The sequence below is a fragment of the Triticum urartu genome, chromosome 7A, assembly GCF_056163025.1.
Source record: "Triticum urartu cultivar PI428250 chromosome 7A, HENAU_Tu73, whole genome shotgun sequence".
NCBI classification, from domain to species: domain Eukaryota; kingdom Viridiplantae; phylum Streptophyta; class Magnoliopsida; order Poales; family Poaceae; genus Triticum; species Triticum urartu.
The window spans coordinates 396,944,788-396,965,248 of record NC_141879.1 but is presented as its reverse complement, the minus strand read 5'-3'; positions in this window follow the sequence as shown (position 1 = coordinate 396,965,248).

Here is a 20,461-nt window from a genome sequence, read left to right as displayed (position 1 = left end):
CAATCATTCTTGACTAGTCTTTGCTACGGTGAGATGAGGGGAGTGACACAAGGTAGAATAAAGAGCATTCATTTTCCCGCAATTTAGTACTTTGAATTATTTAACGGGAATTGTATAGTAGGCAAGCAAGACTGTAGCGCGTTCTATGCTCCAGACTTGAGCCTCATACGCACCGCTCTCACCGGTGAAATGAGTTATAACCTTGCAGCGATTGTTGCACGCAGACTGCAGCTTAACGCTAACAGTGGCTATTTCTACGATGGAATTTATGCCACACATTTAGCACGAGGGTTGAGTGTTTCACCTTTGCCCTTTGACCCTATCCTACCCACGCAGTATTTAGACTTTGATGCTTTAAAAGATCATAAGATCCTTAAAGGAAAAATTCATAACTTCACTTATAATCCGTTGTTTAACCAAACATCTGTTGTGCACACCTATTTGCCTGCGCCTGCTCTTTTTGACTATCACAGCAAAGGAAGATATTTTGTTCTTGAGAGCGAGGCCCAAGCTCACAACGAGGCAGTGGAGGCAGCACGGCAGGCTGAGGCATCTGCACCGAGAGCCTCTGTGAGCTACCACTCTAACTACTATCCAGGCTTCTTATTGATTACCAAGTTAGGCCAAAAGCCTAAGCTTGGGGGAGTACATGTTTCTCACCGACATTACATTCATGTCCACTTATTCCAGTTGTTGGTGTTCACACTTTTTCATTGTATCAGCCATGCTTAATTTTGTTTTCTTTCTTTCTTCTTGTGTGTTTGAAAAATCATAGAAAACCCAAAAAAATAGTTATAGTTAGTTTACTTTCTATGCATGCTTAGTTGTAGTAAGAAAACCCAAAAAGATTTCCTTGTTCTTCTTTTTCTCGTTGGGAGCGTTCCCGTGTAAATAGCTTTTCCCTTTTATTTGCTTGTTCAAGAAAACCAAAAACTCCAAAAATATTTCAGTGTATTTCTCTGAATTTATTTTCTTTTTTATTTGAGTTGTACCAAGGAGAAGACCACGATGAAAATGTTGAGTGGCTCTCATATGAATAATTGTTGATCTAATAAAGAGCCCATTTTACCTTGTATTCTCCTATCGAATACAATGTTTGCAGATTCCAGCTTAGTCCATGACACTATTGCACTATTATTATTTTCACATCGTTCGGTTGTGCAAGTGAAAGGCAATAATGACGATATTCGATGAACTGGCCGTGGCAGAGAGAAACGGGTATGAACTTCACTTGTTCTGTTTGTGTAAATATGTTTAACCTAGTATCCATGATTCTGCCCATTATGATTAAACATGTTTGCAATGACAATTAGAGATTATAGTTTCTCATGCCATGCATACGTAGCTAGGAGCGGATAATGATTTATCTTGGATATCAACATTTTGTTAAAATGATTGTGATGTAGTATGATGATATGGTATCCTCCTCTGAATGTTCGAGTGGCTTGACTTGGCACATGTTCATGCATGTAGTTGAATCAAAACCAACATAGCCTCTACGATGTTTATGTTCATGGTGTTCATATCCTACTCATGCTAGTGTCCAATGTTACTTATGCATAATGCATGTTCATGCCCGTTGTTGCTCTCTGGCTGTCTGCTTCTCAATCTAATTGCTAGCCTTCGCCTGTACTAAGTGGGGATTCTGCTTGTACATCAAAAACCATGAACCCAAAAGTTATTCTAGATGAGTCCACCATACCTACCTATATGCGGTATTACCCCGCCGTCCTAGGTAAATTTGCATGTGCCACTTCTCACTACAAAAGAATACACTTCCGTGATGATATGTGTTTGTCACAGTAGGTCATGTTTTCTTTCATGCATGTACATCCATGACGATTTTATGACAGAATCAAGATAGTCATACCTGTGCTGTCATAGAAGTGTTCCATGACATTACCAAAATTATCATCATGGAAGTGTCCACTTCCATGACGATAAATGGCGCGTCATAGAAGTGGTTTCGTCAAGGGTGACCGACACGTGGCATTCACCGTAACAGGTCGTCGTTAAGCTATCGGGTCTGGTTTTGGATCCGATAACCCGCTAACAGCCCAGACCAATGAGGATTCTCCACGTGTAAAATTATCATTGGCCAAAGGAAACACGTGTTGGCTCACCATTGGGACAGATGTCATCCACTCATTGGACAGGAGGCACCTATGATACCTCGACACGTGGCACGGCCCGACAAAGGCCCATTCCAGTGAAAAGGCCGGCCCATTTGACTTGGTCAAAAGGTAATGGGCCAGCCCATGAAAAGCCTATTAACGGCCTATTCGTAAATAGCCCATTCACGGCCCGCTAACTCACGGCCCATTACGGCATATCGGAATTAAGCCCAGTAGCTTCATCTGGGCCGTCCAATATGATTCCAGCCCGTTGTAACTTCCGGCCCATGTATGGCCCATGATGTCTTTCGGCCCATACGAGGCTATTTGTAACTCTTGGCCCATTAACGGCCTGTGGTGAATCTGGCCCGCAATGAACAGTGTACCGCTTTATACCCATTAACGACCCATTATTCCATTGGGCCGTTTACAACCCGTGTTATCTTTTGGCCTTCTCAGGGCCCATTTATTCTTGGGCTCATTTCCAGCATTTGGTTACTTACGACCCGTTACTGGCCTTTTCTGCTTGTGGGCCAAATTCAGCCCGTGGTTACAATCGGCCCGTTTGAAGCCCATTAATCCGTTGGGCCGTTTTCATAGCGTCATCAAATACGGCCGATTAACGACGGCCCGTTATTGGCAGCCCATGAACGGACGATTTCAAATCTAGCCCGTTTACGGCCCATAATGCGGTCTGTTATTGGCCCATATTTGGTCGGTCGATCATATGGCCCGTAGAAGGCCCATTGATGCTACGACCCGTAGAATGCCCATTGTTTCTACGGCCCTTAGAAGGCCCATTGTTGCTACGGCCCGTAGGAGGCCCATGGTAACTACAGTAAATATGTAGGCCATGGTTATTGTGGCCTAGTTTTAAAAAATATGTTATTGCGGCCACAAGCAAACCGCAGAAAAAGAACTGCACTGACTACAAGCAAACAAATAAACAAGACAACAAGGAAATAAATAAGCAAGCAACTTACGCTAGGCTATCACGGCTATTACACATATTACATCCACTAGACATCAATGTTCGCCACCAGTGCAAATATAGGGAACAAATCATCATATCATATATATTGGTTGTTAAAGTTGGCAACCAGTGCAAATAAACACTGCAGCAAAACAAGTCCAGAACTGAAACCACTTCAGAAGAACTCAAGAAACAATATCCTGGGTACCCATAATGCTGGCAAGATGCTTAGCAAGCTTATTAACTGTGGCACCCCAGCTCAGAGCGACCAGTTTACCCTGTGTTGCCAACCCAGAGATCATGTCTTCTGGCAACGCGCAACATCTTGGTACAGAAATCACAACTTTATTGAAACTAGCGAAAGCATAGAGTGACATTACAACAAGTTGCGAGGCCAAGCGGCACAATCGGTGCGGCTGAACAATATGTACATTATTTAGTAGACATAAAGGGGCCTCGAACACGACATCTACACGGCAGCGGAACAACGACGTAGTGGGACTCCATAGCACAGGGGCACCGATGTGGACACGGTCTAGACACGACAGCTCTCCAATCCACTTAGGCTTTCCTGAAATCTGGCATAACATGCTAGGTCAATACATTTTATGTACTTGCAAGCTCACAACAAACAGAACCATAGTGACAAACAACATCATGACATTTAATCAAGTCCAATGCAAACAACAACATGCTACTCATGCAGTGAAACCAAACTTGTGCATCGAGTCACACGAACTCCCTTACCAACCGGTTGCCTCGCAACCGAACAGTGCTCATGACAAAGCACGAACAGAACCATACTTGGTCCAACTGGTTACCTCGTAACCAAACCGTGACCGCTCCCGGATCAGAAATAAAACCACAACAGTCAGCCTCACTAACTTCATCATCATCTAACTAGTGCAGTGCAAGTTGATTACTGTGCAAGTTTCCTTAATAACAGTTGGTCCATGGTGTGACTTACTTACGATCTGGGTTCTTATCCACGGGCGCGGCTATCGATAGATTAATACACTCTACAGGGGTAGCGCACTTTATCCACACCACAGAATCCATGGCCTCACCCTCCCATTCGGGTGGACCAACGACATTCCAACAGAACTCTCCCATTGCCATGACACTCTTATGGCCACTCCGACCAACTCCCCACTAGGATTAGTCCTGGGTGACCCAGCCTACCAAAGGCAAAACTACCACCGTCGTGGCAAACAAACAGTCCCAAAAAGGGACATGGTACCATAACAACAACAAGTTCACAAGGTTATGTCTGCTTACCGGGCCAGGGTAACGCACACCCATAACCTTCCCTCTTTGGAGGCACCGACAAAAGGCATGACAACAGACAACTACCGGCCTCCCCATAAAGGCAAGTGTGGTTGCACTCGTCAGTCCGATTCAGTGGCACCATGACCCGACCAACTTTTATGTTCAAGTTCAATTACCATCAAGTTTAACTTGAAATAAAAATGCTCGAGTCAAGAATATGCCATGCTTATGCAACCATATATCATGCATCACAAATCACAACAGATCAACTTTCTTCCAAGTTCTACTTGCACAAACTTAACTTTCAACATTTCTGATCCTTTCTTACTTGTTATTTAAACTCATCACTTTGGTTGGCATTAATCAACTAAAACTTTTCTTAGGAAGAATAAGCAAAATAAGACCGATAATCATATCACAATAGTGATGCCAAACTTACTTAGATCAACTACTCCATCCATTCTTCACTAGTTCAAGCATTCACTTCTGTTAACTAAGCCCTTTGACCATGAAAAACTAAATAACATAAGCATAATTGATTTTAATACTGTATGCAATGAATAATATATATATTCAGGTAGAAAATCATGAATATTGCAAAGACACCATGATAATGTTGTTGTGGCTTGCCTTAGTGCAGAGGAGCTTCACACTCCTCCTGGATGACTTCAAGACAAGCTTCACCTTCTGAAAATAATTCAAATGATAAAAAGAAAATATCAAGAACTCTTTTGAAAATCACCAGAAATTCTAGGCAGCAAGGAAAAAATCCCATCTTGGGTGTGCTTCTAGAGTTTTCCAGTAAGAACAGAATGCAAAAAGAATCAACTCATTTGGAATTGTAGAATAAGAGTTAGAGCTGGTCAAAGTTCTGGTCAAATTTAAACTAAATTTGAATTAAAAAGAAAATCCAGGGGGAGGGTGACGTCGAAGGCGTAAAACGCCCGGGCGCCACCACTCATACCGCTTCGAGCGCGGCCTGAGTGGCTGACAGCGGGCCCCGCTGGTCAGGTCGGAGGGGATGGGGAGGGGGAGAGAGACAGAGCACGGCGAGGCTCCGCCGGAGTGCACGCCAGCGAGGAGGGCTCTTGGGCCTGATCCAAAGGGATAGGATTAGAGAGGAGGTTGAGACGCACCTTCCCGTAACCGTAGCGTAGCTAGAGGTGATCGGACGAGGTTGTAATTGAGCTCTCCAGCGGCGGCGGCCGGCAGGGCTCATCAGAGTTGGCGATTCTGGCGAGGCAAGGCCAGTCCAGCCGCTCCAACGGCACAAGCTCACACCAGCTGTCTCCGGTTTGAGACCAATTTAATGGTGTGCGACACTTACGGCCGTATAAAGCTTCAAAGGGTGACATTTTCAAGCTGGTTTGAAAACTATTGTCGTATGAGAATTCCGCGTATGGTAGACAATCTTCCCATTTGGGTCCATGGGCTAAGGCACGTGCTCGAAGCATATCTTCAAGGATTTGATTTACCTGCTCAGTCTGACCGTCTGTCTGTGGACGATAGGCGGTGCTATATTTGAGAGTGGTCCCCAAAGCTTGATGGAGCCGGGACCGGAATGCGGATGTAAACAATGAACCTCGGTCTGAAGTGATTGTTTTTGGCACTCCATGCAAACTGACAACCCGGGACACATATAATTGTGCAAGTTGGTCAGCGCGAAGGGTGGTGCGGATAGGAATGAAATGAGCCACTTTAGTCAGCGTGTCCACTATGACCCATATAGCAACATTGCCTCGGTGAGTCCGGGGTAGACCCGTGATAAAGTCCATGCAGACATCCTCCCATTTCCATTGTGAGATGGGTAGAGGTTGGAGAAGTTCGGCTGGTTTTTGGTGTTTCGCCTTTACTTTGTTGTAGATGTCACAACAAGGGACAAAATATGCGATGTCCCTTTTCATTCCGTTCCATCAAAATATCTGTCGAAGGTCTTCATACATTTTAGTACCACCTGGGTGTATTGAGTATGAGGATTCGCGTGCTTCTGCCAAAATTTTCTTCCTCAAATCTGCTAACTTAGGTACGCATATCCTTCCTCGGAACCTGAGTGTACCCAGTGCGTCTCTTGAGAAATCCTAAGTCTTGCCTTCTCACAGGTTTTGGATGTATCCTTGCAGACTCTTGTCTTTCGCCTGTGCTATGCGAATCTCCTCTTCTAGCGTAGGAGTTACTTCCAAAATATTTGCAAGGCCGACATTTATAATTACCAAGTTGAGCTGAGCGATCTCCTGCTGGAGTTCTGAAGGCAAAGACTCTATCATGGCATTCAATTTGGCAGGCTTACGACTGAGGGCATCAGCAACTACGTTGGCCTTTCCCGGATGCTAATTTATTTCCAAATCATAGTCTTTGACCAATTCGAGCCATCTTCGCTGTCGGAGGTTTAAGTCTGGCTGGGTGAATATATATTTGAGACTCTTATGGTCCGTAAATATTTGACATCTCTTTCCAATGAGGTAATGTCTCCAAATCTTTAGAGAGTGCACCACAACGACTAGTTCCAAATCATGTGTAGGATACTTTCCTTCATGAGGTCATAGCTGGAGAGATGCGTAAGCTACTACCTTGCCATTTTGCATAAGTACACATCCAATGCCTTGTCTGGATGCGTCGCAATACACATCAAAGCTGCAGTAAATGTATGGGGGAGTCAAGACCGGTGTTGATGTCAATCTGGTTTTTAGCTCGTTAAAGCTCTGCTCGCAATCCTTATTTCATTCAAACTTCTTGTCTTTCTTGAGAAGTTCTGTCATTGGCTTGGCAATTTTGGAGAATCCTTCGATGAACCGACTATAGTACCCGACTAATCCAGGGAAACCCCTGTTCCCAGGACACCGACAGTAGCCCCCGGGCCCAAGGCACGCTCGGACTTGGCTTCAAGGTGAAGCCAATGGGCAAGTGCGGACTGCCGCGGGCCCCATCCGCCTGCGGCCTTGATCGACGCGTGGCGACAGACGGGACGTGGGCGTCTCCACTTCCCCAAGCAGCCTCGGTTTCCGCCTGGCTAGGCGGCCGCCGTTGTCTACACAGCTCTGCCTCCATTACTGGCAGTGCGCTTCATAGTTACCCTGCCTTCTGGAAAACAAAAGACCATTCCCCCCAGTCCGACCTGACACCAAACCTCCTCGCCGCCATGGCACAAAGCCGGAAGAAGAAAGGGAAGAAGAAGTCCCATACCTCGGCCCCCACACCGCCGGTCTTCGAGCCTGCCATCGAGCGGTCGGTGGTGCTTAACCAGGAAGCGATGGACAAGGTTCGCCCAGCGCTTGCCTCCGATCCCAATGAGTGGGGGCGATGGTGGCTTGGCCTGCTTCCCGTGCCTCGATTTACCGGACGGACACAGAGATCCCCATCCATCTCCACGCCCTCTGGGCTGGCTTGATCCCTCCCTTCTCTGATTTCTTCAACGTTGTGCTTTCGCATTATCATATCAATGCACTGCACCTCGACCCCCAATCCATCATCCTCCTTGCCGTCTTCGCCTTTGTCTGCGAAGCCATGGTGGGCATTGCCCCTTCTGTGGCCTTGCTTCACCACTTTTTCTCTCTGCACCTGACGGACGCTCTCCAGTGCTTGGGGTGTGTATCCTTTCAGGCCGTTGCGGCGACGACCGGCTCGGGGATCGACTTCGAGCTCTCACCGGTCGTGGAAGGTTTTCGGAGGCGGTGGGTGTTTGTGGATGTTGGCGTGCTTAGCCCCCTGCTGCTGCTCCCGCAGATTCCGACCACCCCAAGCTCCGGCTGGGGGCACGCGAAGCTTGCTGACCGACGGCTTGCCCATGTCTGGTGTTGGATGGCTAGGCTAAAGGATCTTGGGGTGACGGCACCGATGGTGGTGAAGGAGTTCATCCGATGTCACATTGCTCCACTTCAGCACCACTCCCGGCTGATGTGGGCCTTCTCCGGTTATGGGGACCCCATGAGGCTTCATGCGCCTGCTCTTCCTCCCGAGGCGCGGCACATAGTGCTCGAGGTCCTGACGGGCGACCCAGCGCCAGCTAATCTATCGGAGGAGGGCTGCCTTCTATACTGCTGCTCGAACAAGGTGGAGTTCGCGAAGCAGATGCCCCCCTTCGACGAATGGGCATTGCGCCCGGCCGGCCTCGAGGGGCCGCGCGAAAGTCCCGTCATTGTGTCCCCCTGCCTGCAGTCCCATCAATGCTTGCCTCGGAAGCTGGTGCAGGGGGGCGAGCACCGTCAAGCGCCAGCGAGGTGGCCGCCGAGGAAATGACACCAGTCAAGGCCCCTGAGGCTGTGGCTTCTAAGGCTTGGGTGAGCCTTCGAGAAGCGGCAACAAGAGGGTCGATGTGGTCAGACGTCCCCGAGGTGAAGGCTCACGAGGCTCAGGCGGGTCTTCCTGAGGTGGAGGTCGCGCCCAGGGTTTTGGGCAACTCCGCCTGAATTTTGAGGCACTCCGCAAGAGGAAGGTGTCTCCAAGCTGCAATGGAGGCGCATACCGGCCGCTGAAGCAGAGGAAATACATTGCCAAAGACGAGTAAGTTTCTCATATGCGTGATTTCTTGAGTGCTGCATCCCTTTCTGAGGAACGATCTTCAGGTTTCCCTTGGCTGAGACGACGAAATCCCTTGAGGTGCGGCCCTCACCGGCCGTCGGCTCGCCATTGACCTTAAGCTCTACTTGCCATCCTGCCTCGCGGGGCCCGGGGCCCGCTTCAGAGGCGGACGCGTCTACCTAGAGGCTTGACTCGTACTTCTTGGTGTCACTTCTTCGCGCTCCAGCCGGGGGCGCAGCCAGTGTGCTAAGGGCTCCTCCGCTGATCATCGCTGGCAGCTGGGCGTCCCCAGCACCGGCCTCGTCTTCAGGTGGTGGGGCCTCATCGTCTAGCACCTTTGCTAGGGCCCGCGAGGTGGCGGAGAAGGCGCCGGCCTCATGGCCCTCGCTGAGGACAAGCAGGCTAGCTCAAACTTCCCCAGCGACCTCAGGCGCGGAGGATGGACTTGGCCGTGCAATGGAGCTTGCGCGTGGTTGTGGTGTCGTGCGCCACGAGCTCTTGCAAGAGGTGCTAAGCGCACTAAGCCGCCTTGGAGGAGAGCTCGTGGCGGTTGACGCTCGACTCGAGACGGAGGGCCTTCGCTTGGCTCAGGAGTGGCACCAATTGAAGGTTTCCATCAACCTCGGGTAGCTTCAGCTCGGGCGTGACAAGGCAAAGGCCGCAGCGGAACTCGCAGCCTCCCGTGAGGCCAATGCTCGGGCTCAGGAGGAAGAGAAGGAGGCCGACCACCGTCGAGAGAACACCGACAAGCGGGAGCGCGAGCTCCAGGCCTTGAGTGCCACTCTGCAAGAGCATATCGAGGCGCGTCAGACCGTCTTGGCCTCGATGAGGGGAGAGCCCCTCGAAGAGAAGGAGATCCTAAAGTGTGAGGAAGCGCTGACGCTGGAAGCCTCGGAGCGCAGCCTCCAGCTTGAGCAGGTGGAAACGAGGGAGCGCCGGGTGGCCATGGCCGAAGACGCCGCCACCGCGTGTGAAGCCAAGATCCCGAAGGAGGTTGATCGGAGAGTAGCGGAAGCTCGCGCGAACCTTGTCAACAAGTATGATCTGAAGTTGAAGCTGTCTGAGGCCGAAGCTGATGGCAGGACCACCGCCCTCAAGGCAAGGTTGGACGAGGCAGAACGGCGTGAGAAGGCCACTTCGGAGGCCCTGACCTCTGCCCAGGCCGACCTGGCCGAGGCTCGTGCGGATCTGCTCTCGCTCCAGCAGCAGATCGATGGTGCCGCGTCCCTCGCGCAGTAGAACAGGGAGGAGGGATGCCGCCGCCAGACGCTGCAGCGCGAGCACGCCCCCATGCTCCAGGATCTCCGAGTGAGGGCCAACCGAGTAGTGGGCTCTATCTGCTAGGAGAACGTCCCTCATCCCCGCGTGGAGGACTATGCCAGCCATCTCCGGTTCTTCACTGATATCGTGACCCGCCTGGAGGACCGGGCCACGAGGGCTCGCAAACTTGTCGAAGAGAGGAGCCGGGCCTCCTTGGGCGCACGTTCTCCCGTGTCTTCATCCACCTCCAGGACCACGACCCCCATTTCGACTTTGATGCCGTCATTGCCCCAGTGCCCGGGGTTATTCATGACAATCTGGCGCACTGGGTGGATAATCACGTGGAAGCCCTGGTCAGGGCGTTCGCCACCGAAGACGACGCAGTGGTGGTCGCGGCGGATGAAGATAGTGCAGTCGATGATGGCGAAGACGACTCCAGCGATAGCGCTAGTAGTGCGCATGAGAGCGACCAAGACGACGTTACAAGCGAGATGTCCGACTGAGCCCGCGTTCCTTTGCTTGAACCTGCACACAGAGACTTGGGTGTGACTCCGCAGGACGTGAGAGCATTTTGGAGGGGGAGCCCCTCGTGCATGTAAATTGATATTTCTCATTTTCCTTTAGGCTGGGCTTGGAACGTGTTTTTGCGAGCCCCTCGAATGAGTTGTTGTTGCGATTTACCTTGGTCCCGGCAGGCCTTGTGCGGTCCTCAGGGTTGCTGATGTGCCCTTCTCCCGAGAGGAGCTCCATCTGGGCTCGCGAAGTTTCGACCTCCCGATGGGCCCGCCGTCTCGCCCGCGAGAGCCTCGCGAGGAGCGGATGCCACACTATGGCAAGGCGTGCGCGCGGCGGCAGCCTGTGACCACCCAGGTTTGCCCAAGCGCGACTATTTTGCTCACACCACGCCCATCCCCCGATCGCGAGGTGCTCGCAAGGGGGGAGGATCGGCAGGCGCGAGCCTCGGAACAAAGCACACAACCGAAACGTATGAAATTGGCACAATAAGAGAACCCCCCCCCATGCTTGAAGGCAGAAAAGACTCTGAGTTCAATCCAGAAAAGGGCAGCGATGAATCGAGCTACAGAAAACAGGGGGAATAAAAGCAAATGGCTGCGTCCGGCACCTAGCTAGTCTTCTTGTCTTCTCACCAGCGCGGAGCTAAGTGCTTTCACTGGCTGTGAGCATAGTCATTGGGGGACAGTGTTGACGGCCAGCGCAGAGCATGGAGCTTCCACTAGGACATGGGCGGGAGCCCTCGAGGCCCGAGGGCGGCTCTTCGGAGACTTCGGGGCATGTAGAACCCCACTCATTATTACGTGAGATTGTCACGGGCGGAGACCTTCACAGGCGTGAGCCTTGCTTCATATCGCCAGACGAGGGCCCCGCCCTGTGCTACCCCCGACCACCGTTGGGGCGTTCGGAAACCAGGACGGTGCCAAGGGGCAAGGGGGATGCTAGTGGCGCCCTCGGCAACCACGGGCTCTCGACCGGGGGGAAAGGCTCGCCAGTGCCTCCCTAGCAGAGGACCTATCTCCGGGCAGTGCCTTGCTCCATGCGGCGCGGGGAAGGGCCTAGCTCCTGACCTCTCCCGCACATCCCCCAGTGCGCCACCCTCGGCTGGAGCGGGGATGCCGCCCTGGGGTCCCCGGCCGCCGTTGTGGCCTGGTCCACCAGCGACCCATGGATAGTGTAAGCCTGCTCCTGAGATATCAATGGTACCCTGCGATTGTTGTCATTGGCGAGGTCGGCGAGGCTCCTAGGTGGCTCGTGGAAAGCATCAACTTCCAGCATCTCATCTTCCCAACCCGACTCAGGAAATGAGCGGGGGCCATCCTCCGGTGTGTACTCTTGGTCCACCATGCGAGGCACATAGGCTTCCGAAGTCGCAGCTCCAGAACCCTCGCCTTGGCGCCCTGCGCTTTGCGCCGCCAGGCCCTGCGTGCCCCCCCTGACGGTTGAGGGTGGCGCACCAGTATGGCCACGCAAGGGGTTGCCCAGGCCCGCGCCACCCGGGGGAAGCGCAGGCGCGGCCGGATGAATGGCGCTGTCGGTCGTGCTAACGTCGTTGAACCCTTCTAGTGCGCTGGAGAGCATGCGAGCGCGACGGGGTCTGCCGTGCGATCTGGCCACAACTTGGGATGTAGGCTGCGAGCAGAATGTAGCATCTAATAGCTCAGCGACACGCTCGAGCAGCGCATCGCGGCCGCTCTCCACGAGCCCGCACCGCAGCAACTCCCGCACCACGACAAGCGCAGCTCGCATGTTCGCATGTTCCCGTCGGGTATGTGGTGCCATTGCCACGGCGTAGCCTGAGGATCTCGCGGTGGCTCGCACGTGCCATGGTGTGAGGGCAGGGGGCGCTGGTCCATGCCGCCCACATCAGGTAGCGTTCGGCGGTACGCGCGCCGCCTGGAGTGCGGAGTTGAGGTCTTCTTGGGCGGACGGCGCCGCCTGGACGGACCAAGCAGCCCAATGGTCAGCGTGAGTCCTCGGGTCATCAGACATCAAAGCCGCAGGGTGTCGGCGGAAGAGGGGCTTTGGCGCACCCGTACCTGGCGCGCCAAATGTCGGATTCTAGGTTCCGAATAACCCTTGAGGTTCGAACACTGGGGTGCGCATGAAGTAATCTCTCTCCCTCCCAAGCTCGCTCGCACAACAATCTCTAGGCCTACCTCAACGAACCCAAGGAACACAGGACACAGAGGTTTATACCGGTTCGGGCCACCGTTGTGGTGTAATACCCTACTCTAGTGTGGTGGTGGTGGATTGCCTCGAGGGCTAAGGATGAACTAGTACAATGGATGAACTGCCTCCTGAGGAGAGGTGTTCTTGAGCTCAATGAGCTGGTGTGTGTAAGGATGGACTGAATGATCTCCCTCCTACTATGGTGGTGGCTAGCCCTATTTATAGAGACCCTGGTCCTCTTCCCAAATGTTAGGCAGGAAGGGATCCAACAACGGCCAAGTTTGAAGGGGGCAACTAGTACAAGCTATCCTGACAAAAGGTGGTCTTCGCCTGCCAAAGACTCTGGTGGTGACGCTGTTGTGGGCTCCATGATGACCTCCGTCCTATCGTCCTGCTGCCCTCGGCCTTGTTGCACCGATAATGAAACATTTGCCTGATGCCTCGGGACTCCTCGCCTGCGCCTGTCTCTTTAGCACCAAAGAGGAAACTGGTACACTGCGCCAGCTGGCGCCCGCCTGGCCTTGGTCGTCATGGCTCACGTCACGTGAACCTCGCAAGGTGCCCCTTGCATAGATATCTCCACTCCTCGAGAGCTAGCCTAGTGAGGCTACCCCCGGGATGTCTTGGCATCATTCGCCTTGCGAGGCTTGGCCCCTCGCGAGGGTCCTGAGTTGTCGCTGCAGATGATGGGCCTTACCAGGCCGCTGGTGGATCCATGCCATGGGCCGCAGGCAGGCAGGCCTGGGTACCCCTGTTCCCAGGACACTGACACGGCCCGATGGGGAACAGAGAGGCGTCGTGCGAGGGGGGCGGAGGGAGCGATCTGGTGCGGGCAGGGGAGATGTTTTTAGTTCTCTTTTAGTGGGCCCGAGGAGAACTAACCCAATTAGAACCTCTCCACCAGGCTAGTTTTTTTAGCTGGGTTAGAGCAAACTAGCTCAAACTAACCCCTCCTGTTTGGATAATTTGAGGCTATTTCAACCCAAACTAGCTCTAACTCAGGGATCCAAACAAAGAGGAGTAGTATTGTACATGCTACAGTCTGGATCGTAGCACATTGTTTTTATAGCCATATCACCACATTGTTTTCTACTGCTGGTTCACTGGGCAGCCGTGGTTCACACTACTAGTTCATTGGGCTGCCGTGGTTCGCACTCCTCCGACGTGAGTAGTAGTACTAGTATATACCGCATGACTCTTTGCTCCTTCTTACTACGTAATTCGCCGACATGTGAGAGAGCCAGCATCCGGGTCGACGTGTCATGCACCAGATTAGAGTGCAGAATGGAAGGGGGCATCACCCTGGTCGTAGCGCCTGTAATTCATGACTATAGTGAGTAGTCATATCACAAGTCTTTCCATAAGTAACTCACCATCAAATCGCACAGCCTGACCTTTCCAGCAGTATGTAAGTTGAATCCGCTACTTCCTCACCCTCCTCGCCTCTCTGTCAAACTGCCTACACGAAAACTGCCGCGCGTACTGCCCGGGAAAAGCCCCGCCCTCAACTTTTAACTACGTGAAAATAGTTGGAGCTTGTTCATTCTATAAAAATACTAGTACTGTATGTTTATTCACCCATGGGGTTGTTCAATGAATGGATGTCTGGGGAGCACAAGTGAACAATACTACTACTACTAGTAAGTAGGAGTTGTACAGTTAGTTGATAACCCACAAGTATAGGGGATCGCAACAGTTTTTGAGGGTAGAGTATTCAACCCAAATTTATAGATTCGATACAAGGGGAGCCAAAGAATACTTGAAGGTATTAGCAGCTGAGTTGTCAATTCAACCATACCTGGAGATTAATTATCCGCAGCAAAGTGATCAGTAGCAAAGTAGTTTGATAGTTTTGATAGTGGTGACAGCAACAATAGTAACAGTAACAGTGATAGCAGTAACTTCTAGCAAGTGTAACAGTGATGATAGCAGTAGTAACTTAGAGGAAACAATAAGGATAAATTCGTAGGCATTGGATCGGTGACTCGTTGGATGATATTCATCATGTGACAGTTATAACCTAGGGCGATACAGCACTAGCTCCAGTCCATCGATATAATGTAGACATGTATTCTGTAAATAGTCACACATGTTTTATTAAAAGAACTTGCATGACATCTTTTATCCTACCCTCCCGTGGCAGCGGAGTCCATATTGGAAACTAAGGGATATTAAGGCCTCCTTTTAATAGAGAACTGGAACAAAGCATTAACACATAATGAATACATGAACTCCTCAAACTACAGTCATCACCAAGAGTGGGCCCGGTTGTTGTCACTCCGGGGTTGTCGAATCATAACCGTAGTAGGTAAATATAACTTGCAAGTTCGAATCTAGAACATGGATATAATGATGATAACATAAACGGTTCAGATCTAAAATCATGGCACCCGGGCCCAAAGTGACAAGCATTAAGCATGGCAAAGTCATAGCAACATCAATTTAAGAACATATTGGTTACTAGGGATCAGGCCCTAACAAAACTAACTCGAATACATGATGAATCTCATCCAACTCCTCACCGACCAGCGAGCCTATGAAGGAATTACTCACTCCCGGTGGGGAGCATCATGGAATTGGCGATGCAGAAGGGTTGGTGATGACGAAGAACGAAGATCCCCCTCTCCGGAGCCCCAAATGGACTCCAGATCTGCCCTCGTGAGGAAGAACAGGGCTTGGCGGCGGCTCCCTCTCGTGGATTGCGATAATTCTTTCTCCCTATTTTTTCTGGAAATATGTGATTTTATAGTATCAAGGGGTCGTCAGCGGGGCCACCAGGTGGGTACAACCCACCTGGGCGCGCCAGGAGAGGGGGGCATGCCCTGGTGGGTTGTGCCCACCCAGGGGCCCCTCTCTGGTGGGTCTTGGCTCCAATAATTCTTATTATTTAAATAAAAAATCCTCAAAAAGTATCGTTCCATTCCAAGAACTTTTATTTATGCACAAAAATAACACCATGGTAGTTCTGCTGAAAACAGCGTCAGTCCGGGGTTAGTTTCATTCAGATCATGCAAATTAGAGTCCAAAACAAGAGGAAAAGCGTGAGAAAAAGTAGATACGTTGGAGACGTATCAACTCCCCCAGGCTTAAACTTTTGCTTGTCCTCAAGCAATTCAGTTGATAAACTGAAAGTGAGAAAGAAAAACTTTTACGAACTCTTTTGCTCTTGTTTGCATAAATAAGCTTAAACAGCACCTAGGTTTTCAGCAAACGTTATAACTAACCATGTCAACAATAACTCTTAAAGATTATAATGACTCATATCAATGACATAACCAGCTAGCGAGCAATAATAAAATATCTCAAACGGCAACACGTTGTCAAAACAACCATGAGATAATATGATAATAATGGTATCTCGCTAGCCCTTTCTGAGACCGCAAAACATAAATGCAAAGCACCTCCAAAGTTGAAGCAACGACTAAACATTGTAACTCATGGTAGAAAAGATCCAGTCATGATGCACCCAACATTAGCTATACACAATGCATAAATCATGACAGCTATGCTCTACTCAATTTCAGGTGCTTGTTTGTTAGAAGGTGACGACACAACATAAAAGTAAATAGAAAGTCCCTTCGTAGAGGGAAGCAGCGATTTGCAGAGGTGCTAGAGCTCAATTTTTAAAACAGAGATAAATGATATTTTGAGACATGCACCCTTCTCATTCACTTCACGACCATCAGTTATCAACATCTTCCATGCTAAGCACGCTAGTGGCGGTTCCCAAGCGGTAAAATTAAAGGTTTGACTCCATTGGGAGTTTTTGTTTAACTATTTCAGAGATGAACTCTTTTTCATGTTTGCAGTTTGGGACTGGGAATCCCTATTACCGCCCATTTTCTCATGCGATGGCGAGTGAATAAACACTTGACCTGAGAATAACCCTCTTAGCACAGAAGATATCGACCACCTCCTGTCGTTCCATGAACGATCCAGGTACACAAAACGGATAATTTTTAGAAGTTTTTAGAGGTGGCACATGCAAATTTACTTAGGACGGCAGGGTAATACTGTATATAGGTAGGTATGATGGACTCATCTGGAATAACTTTGGGTTCAAGGTTTTTGATGTACAAGCAGAATCCCCACTTAGTACAGGCGAAGGCTAGCAATTAAGATTGAGAAGCGGCCAGCTAGAGAGCAACAACGATCATAACCATGCATTATGCATACGTAACATTGGACACTAGCATGAGTAGGATATGAACACCATGAACATAAACATTATAGAGGCTATGTTGGTTTTGATTCAACTACATGCATGAACATGTACCAAGTCAAGCCACTTGAACATTCAGAGGAGGATACCATATCATCATACTACATCACAATCATTTTAATGCTATGTTGATATCCAAGCTAAATCATTATTAACTCCCAGATATTTATGCATGGCATGAGAAACTATAATCTCTAATTGTCATTGCAAACATGTTTAATCATAACGGGCTGAATCATGGATGCTAGGTTAAACATATTTACACAGACAAGACAAGTCGAGTTCATACCAGTTTCTCTTTGCCACGGCCAGTTCATCGAATGTTGTCATTATTGCCTTTCACTTGCACGACCGAATGATATGAAAATAATAATAGTGCAAGAGTGCCATGGACTAAGCTGGAATCTACAAACATTTTATTCAACAGGAGAAGACAAGGTAAAATGGGTTCTTTATTAGTTCAATAATTATTCATATGAGAGCCACTCAACATTTTCATCATGGTCTTCTCCTTGGTACAACTCGAATAAAAGAAAAGAATTACAGAGAAACACACTGAAATATTTTTGGAGTTTTTGGTTTTATTCAACAAGCAAATAAAAGGGAAAAGCAAAAATGAGAAAAACTATTTACACAGGAAAGCTCCCAACAAGCAAAAGAAGAACAAGGAAATCTTTTTGGAGTTTCCTTTTAGTACTACTACTAAGCATGCATAGAAAGTAAATTTACTACAACTAATTTTTTTTGTTTTTTCTAAAGTTTTTCAAACACACAAGAAGAAAGCAAGAAAATAAATCTAAGCATGGATGATACAATGAAAAAGTGTGAACACCAACAAATAGAATGATATGCATGAATGTAAAGTCGGTGGAAACACGTACTCCCTCAAGCTTAGGCTTTTGGCCTAACTTGGTAGTGAATCAGTAGCCTGGAGGGTAGTAGGGATCCTGAGGAGCGGGCATCCACTTATCCCACTGCTGAGGAGCGGGCATCCACTCATCCCACTGCTGAGGAGCGGGCATCCACTGATCCCACTGTGGAGCTGCCTCCGCAGCCTCTGCAGTAGCGTGAGTGTCCTAGTAAGCAATGATGTCTGCAGGCATAATCCGGTATCTGCCCTGGCAACAAAATCAAACAAAGTAGGAGCAGGCCAAGGAATAACATCGTGAGCTTCAACACTAGTCCAAGTTGTAAAGAATGGAAATGTTAGGACGATCATGTGCAAGAAAGTGATGGTGTTCCATGACTGCACGATCTAGGTAAACCTTAGTCAAAGGGCAATCACGTGGGCGTATCGCTACCTCGAAATGAGCTGTCAAATGAGTGGCAAAAATCCCACCATGTATTTTGCCCTTAGATTTATTAAGATGGAGGCGAAGCCACAATAGCTCCCAAGCTATAAGTGTTGTCACCCTCTAATGCACGACGTAAAACAAAAAGGTTTGGTGAACTAAGTGCACCCACCTTCTCCCTACCAAGCAAGCATTTAGCAATAAAAAGTTCAAAGTAACGAATAGCGGGAAAATGTAAGCCAGCATCAGTGATGGCTGATACTCCTCTCTCATCACCCACTGTCAGAGTGCGGTAAAAGTCCTCAAACTCGGCCGGCCTAGGCTCAGCCAGGGTCCCATTAGAAGGGATCATGCATATGTCACAAAACTCAGTAAGTGGTATCTGATGGTTTTCAACATATAAATCAAAGCTCACTTCAGGGGGATTATTTCTAGGCAAGAAAGTGAAGCTCTGAACAAAGTTTTTTGTGAGGATTTGGTGCTGGTCACACTCATCTGCGATGAAGTCAGTGAGGCCGGCATTAGCAATATATTGCATGAACTCCTCAAGAATTCCAGCCTCTTGCAGGAACGGGGTGTGCGGCCATTCGCACAGCCATACTTCTGCCAACCTCCGAGGGTGGAGATCATTGTCAGAAGACTCCCCAATAACACCCTTGGAGTTCTTCTTAGAGCCAAACTTCCTGAAGATATTCATGTCCGTGTATAATTTTCAAGCAACAATCCCCCGAAACAGTTTCGGAAATGGAGCTTCGAGCAAAGAGATCGAAATCCGCGGGTTTGAGCTCAAGAACACAGGAGAGAGAGCAATGGGGCTTTTTCTGGAGGTAAGTGATGATGTGGTATGAAGAGGTAAGTGAGGGGGCCCACATGGGGACCACAACCCACTAGGGTGCGCCTGGGGGTGCTGGCGCGCCCAGGTGGGTTGTGCCCACCTGGTGCACCTCCCTCTGATGTTATTTGCACTAAAAATTCTCAAATATTCAAAAAATCGTATTAAATTTTCAGGGCATTCTGAGAACTTCTATTTTTGGGTCATTTTTTATTGCACGGGAAATTCAGAGAACAGACAAAACATGGCATTTTAATTTATTTAAATAATAAAAACAGAGAATAAAAAGTAGGGAGAGAAAGTAGTGCTTACTAAATTCATCAATTTCATACCGTTCAAAAATGATCCATTAATAAGGTTGATCAAGTCTTATTAACAACCACTTTCGATTATCGTGAAATCGAAGAACTTTCGTAAATCACTAAGTTACCTCAATGGAGATATGCATTTCCCCAACAATAAGCATTTCATATTTCTTTTTGATAGTAGGTAGAGGTATTTGAAAACTTCCAATAGTGATTGCCGGAGATTTCTCAATAACATTAATACCATTCACTTGGAATTGTTTCTTTGGAAAGTGTACCATATGCTCATTACCATTAATATGAAAAGTGACCTTGGTTTTATTGAAATCAATAACAACCCCTGCAGTATTCAAGAAGGGTCTACCAAGGATAATCAACATGTTGTCGTCCTCGGGCATCTCAAGTATAACAAAGTCAGTCAAAATAGTAACATTAGCAACAACAACGGGCACATCCTCATAGATACTGATAGGTATGGCAGTTGATTTGTCAGCCATTTGCAAAGATATTTCAGTAGGTGTGAGTTTATTCAATTCAAGTCTTTTATATAAAGAGAAAGGCATAACGCTAACACCAGCTCCTAAATCACACAAAGCAGTTTTAACATAATTCTTATTGATAGAGCAAGGTATAGTTGGTATTCCCGGATCTTCGAGTTTTTTAGGTACTCCATCTTTAAAAGTGTAATTAGCAAGCATAGTGGAGATTTCAGCTTCCGGTATTTTTCTCTTATTTGTGATGATGTCTTTCATATACTTTACATAAGGAGGCATTTTCAAGATATCACTCAAGAGAGTACGCAAAAAGACTAGCCTCAGCATTTCAACAAAGCGTTCAAATTCTTCATCATCATTCTTTTTAGTTGACATGGGTGGAAAAGGCATAGGTTTTTAAACCCACGGTTCTTTTTCTTTCTCGTGTTTTCTAGCAACAAATCTATTTTGTCATATCTTTTATTTTTAGCTTGTGGGTTATCAAGATCAACAGGTGGTTC